Raw genomic sequence first — 8,325 nt, 5'->3', positions numbered from 1 at the left:
AAAGAAACACAAATACTCAAGGAGCTTAGTTTCTTTATGGGAAAACAAATAATTTTTTAAAAAGTAGAGAAAAATGCTGATAAGCAAATGTTTGTCAAATTTGAGGGGCATGCTATACACATTCAAAGGCAACTGATCAGAAATTGTATAGGATAGGGGTGCCTGGGTGGCTCCGTCGTTAAGTGTCTGCCTTCGGCTCAGGGCCTGATCCCAGGGTCCTGGGATGGAGCCCACATCGGACTCCCTGCTTTGCTGGGAGCCTGCTTCTTCCTCTCCCACTCCCCCTGCTTGTGTTCCCTCTCTTGCTGGCGTCTCTCTCTTCTGTCAAAATAAATAAATAAAATCTTTAAATAAAAAAAGAAAGAAAGAAAGAAATTGTATAGGATGACATAGAACACGAATTTGGAAATCTTGTGTGTATAGAGCTTAAGTCACATAATGGAAGGAGTTTTAGGAGGCAGAGACTCTAGAGACTGATGGGGCAAAGAATGCTTGGGGCCAAATTAACACGTAGCAGTAAGAGCTAAAAGACACAGTTGGTCAACAATTTCAAATACTCCGGAAACCCAAGTAAAATTGGAACAGAGAAGTGTCTTTTCAATAAAGTGATGTGGTCTTTGATGATTTTAATTTCAATTACTGTAGCTTCAAGTTCTAAAATATACATTTGGTTCTTCTTTTATAGTTTCTAGTCCTTTGGTGAAATTTTTTATATTGTCCTTTATTTCCTTGATCATCTTAACCATACTTATTCTAAAGTCTGCATGTGATGATTGTATTATCTGGATTACTTATAAATCTGTTCTTATTGACTGTTGTTCTTCATGTTCTTTTGTCAGATAGTTTTGGCTTATTGAATTTCTAGTTATTTTTGTTATTGTTCTTGTTTTTGAACACTTAAATTTTGAAATAATTTTAGATATGCAGAAGAATTATAAAGATAGTAGGGAATGATTCTATGTACCCCTCACTCAGCTTCTCCAAATGTTAACATCTTACATAAACACTACATTTATCAAAATTGAGAAATTTTATATATATACAATTTATATATAAAATGTATATAATATATATTATATAATACATACATAATATATATAATAAGTACATATAAATATATGCCATACCATGTTTTAGTAAGAAAGACAAATATCATATGATTCCACTCATAAATGGAATCTTAAATAATGAATAAATAAACAAAAAGCGAATTGTAACTATAAATACAGAAAACAAACTGATGGTTGCCAGAGGCATGGGGGTTGAGCAAAATGGGTGAAGGGGAGAGGCGGATATAATCATCCTGTTATAGAATGAGTAAGTAAGGAAAGTAAAAATGGAGCATAAGGAATATAGTCAGTGTTAATAGCGATGTAATGGGACAGATGGTAGCTACACTTATGGTGAAATGTATAAACTTGTTAAATCACTAAGTTGTATACCTGAGACTAATGTAACATTATGTGTCAACTATAATGAAATAAAAAATAACAAAAGATGGTTTCTCCTCTCTAAAGTTACAATTTTTCACTTTTCATACTTCACTTGTTAGAGCAATTCACCAAGTGCAGCCAATATTCAAAGAAAAGGTATTTAAAATTTATCTCCAGAAAGATGAGTAATAATGAACTTGTAAATACATGTTAAAATTACCACATAAATTAATATATATTTTAAGTTTATTTGAGGGTATGCAGATCTCTTGTTAGCTTGCTGATACAGTATTCATCAGCGGCTCTTACCTGCCGTATTCATTACTGTGATGTGCCAATGGTGATTTTCTACGACCACATACCTTCTATAATATTTATTTGAGATTTTTCTGTAATGAAGAGTTGCCTTTTTTCCAGCTTCTTTATTTTTCAATAGTATATCTATATTATTTTGGACCCATGAATATATGTGTATTTATTTGATTCTTTGAGTTATAATGAACATTATTTATTTTGCTGCTCTAGTTTTTCCAACTTTGGCTATTGGGAGCGCTTTCGTGGTTGGCTCCTGTGTCCTTTTGATATGCCACCAATCCTTTTTTAACTATTTATCTGTTTAAACACTTCTTGATACTACAAGATGCTCCATGTTCATCTTGTCTTTTCCTTTTCCTAACTAGAGTCAGTCATCTTGTCAAGGAATCCTGGTTCTTTTAATTGGAGAGTACATTTAGAAACCAAGATCTGAAAACAAGATGTATTCAATGTGTTCATCACTATTATGTTGTCACTGCTTGTTGGAGGCCTTCTCAAGAGAAAAAGCTAGCATGTAAACGTATATATATATATATATATATATATATATATATATATATATATTCATACATACATACGTATATATTCATTATATGCAAATATGCAAATACCTATATTTATATATTTGTCTATCATATCAATCTATTAAAAATAAGTGTATTCTGCTAGTATTTTGTGGAGAATTTTTGCATCTATATTTATAAAATTTATTGTTCTGTAGTTTTCTACTAGTGATTTTATCTGCTTTTAATACTGTATTCTAGAAAAATATGTAAACTTTGTATTATTTATTTTTTAAATATTTAATAGTATTTTTCAGTGCAGTCATGTGAGGCTGGAGTTATCTTTTTTGGACTATTTTAGATAAAAATTAAATTTCTTTAGTAGATATGGAACTGCTCAGTTTATTTACTTCTTTGGTGAGATTTGATAGTTTGCACTTATTGAAGAATTGGTTCATTTTAGCTAAATTGTCAAACTGATGAGCATAGATTTGTTAACAGTATTTCTTAACATCTTTTGAAAGTCTTTGAGATTGGTAGTAATGTACCTCTTTCATTCTTGGTTTTGGTATTTTTATTTTCTATCTGTTTTTCTTGGTTAGTCTGGCTAGAAATGGTGAATTTAATTATTCTTTTTAAATAATTAGAATCTTTCACTGACTTTCTGTACTGTTTTTGTGTTTTTATTTTCATCGATTTCTTCTTATTTTCCTATGATTTTCTTCCTTCTGCTCACTTTTGGCTTTTTTCTTCTTTTTTTCAGATTTGTCCTATTTTCTAATACAAGCATTTTTATACTATACATTTCACTTGAGTCTCTGCTTTAGCTGCATCTCACAGACTTGATATTTTATTTTTTTGTGTTTGGTTAAAATAATTTTGATTTTCTTTTTTTTGAAATTTTTGGGGTTTTTTGTTTTGTTTTATTTTTAGATTTTATTTATTCATTTGAGAGAGAGAGAGAGAGAGAAACAGAAAGAGTACAAGCAGAAGAAGAGGCAGAGGGAGACGAGGAAGCAGGCTCCCCGCAGAGCATGGAGCCAGATGTGGGACTTGATACCAGAACCTGGAGATCATGACCTGAGTTGAAGGCAGACGCTTAACTGACTGAGCCACCCAGGTGTCCTAGTAATTTTAATTTTCTTTGAGTCTTCTCCTTTGAGTGCATGAGCTACTTAGATGTGTATCATTTAATTTCACATTACTTGGAAAGTTTCCATGTATCTTTCTCTTACTGGTTTATGGTTTAATTAAATTACGTCCTGAGAAAGGCTTGATATGACCTATATTCTTTTAAATTTGTTCAGGTTTATAATAAAATTACATACTACTCAAGAATTGCAATGAGATGTATTGGATAGATGTATTAACTTTCTATAGTCACTGTGATAAGTCATAACAAATTTAGTGTCTTAAAATGACACAAATTTGTTGTCTTACAGTTCTATAAGTCAGAAGTCTAATATAGATCTCACTGACTAAGATTAAGGCATTGTCATGGTGCGCTCTTACTGGAGGGAGGATCTAGTCTCCATTTCTTTGTCTTTGTTATTATTATTCTAGTGGTTCCATTTTCCTTGGCTCATGGCCCTCTCCTTCCATCATCAAAGTTAGCAACATTGGGCCAGTCTTCAAGCTGCCATCTTTCTGACTCTCCCTTCTAATTACCTCTTCCACTTTTAAGGACCCTTGTGGTTACATTGGACCCACATAGATAATTCAAGATAACCTCTATTTTAAGATTAGCTGATCAGCAACTTTACTTCCACCTATGGCCTTAATTTAACTTTGCCATATAACCTATCATATTCACAGATTCCGGGGATCAGGATGTAGACATCTTTAAGGAAAGGAAATTATTTTTAACTACTATAATAAATAATGTAGGTATTTATCTTTTTTATGCATTTCTTTATGCAAGAATAAAAAAAACACTAGAAATATATCTGAAGAATATACTTTGATATGGCAACAGCACATGGGTGAAAGATTATATTATCCCCATAAAATTTTACAATATGACAATTTTTGAAGACACTCAACATATATTTTTCTATTTCGTCTACTAAGTACAAAGGTTTACTTAGGATTGTTTCAATTAGCAATATTGTTTTATGATTCAAGGATTTATTAAGTCATACATGCAAAACATACCACTAATTGCATTAGCAAAAGATCAATGTAAAACACTCCACAATTCTACAACTGTCAGTTTAAAAAATTTTGTTCCAGTGGTTGAAAGGTGTCTTCTTGCCAGTGTGTAAGTCGTACAGAACTTTGTTAGCCTCACCAAGGGCTTACAGAACCTCACAGACCCAAAGGAACATAGTTAGGCAGAGTAGCCGGAAGGGTATGTCCATTGGGGTTAGCCCAAGAGGAGGGTCAGCATTAGTCAAGGTACAAGTACAAGTTACAGCATTTGGCAAGACAGTGACATTAAGAAGTTCTTAGTTTAGGAATATCTAAAATATTTCAAAAACTATAAAGCTGCCGCACATGATTTTTACACCAACTTACTAGAAAACTAAGGAAAGCAACAAGGAAACAGGAATGCACTTTTACTAACCTACAAAAAAAAATTTCTACTGCCTTCTCAGAAAGATTTTATAATACAAGGAAGCATATTGCTCATTAACAAGGGGTTCTGCAAGAAAAGCACTAAGTTAGCAACTATGGGAATGACCAGTTCAAAGATGAATTAAATGCCCAATTTCAGGAAGGATAGCAAGTCTAATAAGGGAAAGCTTAAAGCTACTTAGTGATAATACCGACCTTTCTTTGTCATTTACTGCATTTGACAGAGATTAACCTTTTAAAATTTCACCCATGACACTTTTACTCATTTTGATTCTGGCGTGTACAATACAGTGTAAATAATCTCCATAATCTCCACTGCACGCACCCCACCCTGGTGCGCCCACGGCTAGAGCAGATACTTCCCCAGAGGGTCAAGGGAGTAAGAGGTGTGTTCAAAATCTCAGCAAAAGAGAATACTCTTAAGTTTTTTTCCTTTTTTTTTTTTTTTTAAATCTCACTGCAAAATCAATAAGATTGATCTGAAGAGTTGAGTCATTACACTCATTCCATGATGACATACAGTACAGTGTTAGGGGACAGACAGGGGTTGATATAGGGGTGCATTACACGGCAACATTTCATGAAGGACATCAGAAACTACTTTGGAAGTGTTTGCTTTTCCAAAGAGACACTGCAGTCTCTTCTTAAAGACAAAGGTCATGAAAGGTTTAGTGCTTAGTGTTCTCAGCACAACAATGCAACTTAGTTCACAACGCACTTTGACAACTCTTAATGTGAGAGAGAATAGGGGCTTTTGAAAAATATGTCTTTAAGAAATCTTGTCATTTTAGGGCTAAATTTTAATATAATGTGAAAGTTTGAAGTCTTACACTTAAACAAACAAAACTTAAAAATTACTGATTCGTCAAAATGGTTTTATGGAAAAACTAATCTGTCACAAAAACTTGGAATTGCATGTGAAGTCTATACCATTTTTGAGCACAGTGTACAAAGTTTCCGAGGGGCACTCGGCAGCAGAGGGCCCAGCCAGTTACAACAGCAGGCATTTTCTTTTCCTCTTCCTGATGCCAGTGGAGCAGAGAATTCCTCTAACAGCTTCATCACTGTCTTGAGGCCTCCGTGCATGAGAGGGCAGTACTCTAGGTACTTTATTATTTATTTATTTATCTATTTATTTATTTATTTAATAATTTTTATTTTGTTATATTAGTCACCATACAGTACATTCCCAATTTTTGATGCAATGTTCCATGATTCATTATTTGCATATAACACCCAGTACACCATGCAATATGTGCCCCCCCTTTTTTTTAAGATTTTATTTATTTATTTGACAGAGAGAGAGATAGCCAGCGAGAAAGGGAACACAAGCAGGGGGAGTGGGAGAGGAAGAAGCAGGCTCCCAGCGGAGGAGCCAGATGTGGGGCTCGATCCCAGAAAGCTGGGATCACGCCCTGAGCCGAAGACAGATGCTTAACGACTGAGCCACCCAGGCGCCCCGGTATGTGCCCCCTTTAATACCCATCACCGACTCTAGGTACTTTAAAGCACGGACCTCCTCACTATGGCCAAATCCTGCAGGTAGGTGATGGAAGTCAGCTTCTTCTTCCTCAGTTTCTCAATCATGTCTTTGTCCTCCCTGAGATCAATTTTGGTCCCCACTAAGATGTTGAGGGTGTTGGGACAGTGGTGTCCCACTTTAGGATACCGTTTTGCTCCAACATTTTCAAATGATTCGGGACTCACAAGAGAAAAGCAAATTAAGAATACATTTATTTGCGAATGGGATGGGCTACATAATCCGTTAATCTTCTTGTCCTGCTGTATCCCATAGACCCAGATTCACCGGTTTCCCATCTACCATAACAGGGACAGAGTAGTTGTCAGAGACAGTGGGGATACATTCTCCAGGAAATGCATGGGTTGTGTAACTGATCAATAGGCAAGTTTTACCTACAGTTCTGTCTCCCACCACTACACACCCCATGGCCTGCATCTGGGCGCTTCTGCGGGCTCTGTGCACCTCAGCCTGGCAGCAAGGCGCAGGGTGGGGGCTGCCGTCCAGGCTGTCTCACCCTCCAGTGACCTGAAGCCAGAGCCCAACATAATTAGCAATATTTCAATGTTTCTTTTATTAATTCTCTTTATATAAAGCAAATGAATACAATGGTTAGATCTACATTTATAGACCTCATTGAGAATAGTATTTTGGTCATATATTTTTCTAACCAATCTGGAAAAAATATCCAAAAATGAATTTTAAATGATTTCAAAATCATTGCTAATATTTGCTCAATGTTACTTTCTATGTTGCATTTGAGTAAGGTTTAGAGTCCTAGAAAGAATTCTGAAACTGATTACTCAATATATCATTTATTCCTTTATTACAATCTGTTACTAACCAATTCTTATCATGTACCATTGACAATAACAATGCTAATGACAATTTTGGGGGATGATATTAAGGCGTTTGTGAAGTAAAGAAATTGTCAAATGAGTTTATTTCAATCATACAATTTTAGCAATTTAGTATGGGTATTTTGATAATCACCAAATCCAAATAGATAAGTAATATAAATTTAATTACAGTCAGCTGATGCATCTTACTTTCATCTGATGTATTAAAATATCAAATATTAATTTTACTTTATGTTCTGTGTCAGGCTGAATTAGTTTATTATGTTCAGATACATGGACACATATATTCTGGGGGAGGTTAAATTACATAGGCTTAAATACTTCCACAAAATGAGATACACACATGAATCTCCTTTGAGGTGTAATTTATTTAGATGTTGCTATGTAGAAATCTGGTTTCTGATATTGCTTATTGAACCATCTGGAATTCATGAACTGATAACAATTCTAGTCTCAGTGACTTTCAAAACAAAGATGTATCTTCTCTCATTACATGTAGGCTGCAAGTTTGCTGTGCTTTTGTGTTCTATGCCTTCGATGGGATCAACACTACTGAAACATGCTGACTTTGGAACAGATGGAAAAGTTCAAGGAAGCTACGAAACATGTAATGACTGTTAAAGGTTCTCCTCAAAACTGTCGTATGTCACTTCTACAAAGATTTTTACCCTAAACAAATTCACATGGCCAAGCCACACAACAAGGAAAGGAAGGGCAACTCCTCCCACAGGAAAGCACTGCAAGTTACATGGCAATGGGCAGCGGTGTACAATCGTTACAGAGTCTCAGAATGAAAATAATCGAAAAAAATATATATGCTAGCTGCCTCTCTTGGTCCCAGATTTTCCCTTTCTCCTATCAGCATCAAAAATACATACTGCTATATAGAATGTATCCCAAATCTCCCTCTGAGCTAGTGTTATACTCAGTGTGAGTGTTTTGGTAGACTCAGAGATATACAGAATATTTGATTTGTAGGGATACGTGGATGACACAGTCAGTTGAGCATCTGTTCAGCTCAGGTCTAGATCTCGGGGTCATGGAATCAGGCCCCACTTTGGGTTCCGTGCTCAGCTCAGAGTGTGCTTGGGTTTCACTCTCCCTCTCCCTCCACCCCT

The 8,325-nt window shown here is 35.1% G+C and overlaps 1 pseudogene; it reads right to left on the bottom strand.

The window, feature by feature from the left end:
• Positions 1-5,819: 5,819 nt before the first annotated feature.
• Positions 5,820-6,785, bottom strand: LOC113264661 (ras-related C3 botulinum toxin substrate 1-like; annotated as a pseudogene).
• Positions 6,786-8,325: the final 1,540 nt, after the last annotated feature.

The sequence above is a fragment of the Ursus arctos genome, unplaced genomic scaffold (assembly GCF_023065955.2).
Source record: "Ursus arctos isolate Adak ecotype North America unplaced genomic scaffold, UrsArc2.0 scaffold_13, whole genome shotgun sequence".
Taxonomy (NCBI): Eukaryota; Metazoa; Chordata; class Mammalia; order Carnivora; family Ursidae; genus Ursus; species Ursus arctos.
Note: the sequence above shows the minus strand (reverse complement) of the source record. Positions and strands in the feature narration are given on the sequence as shown.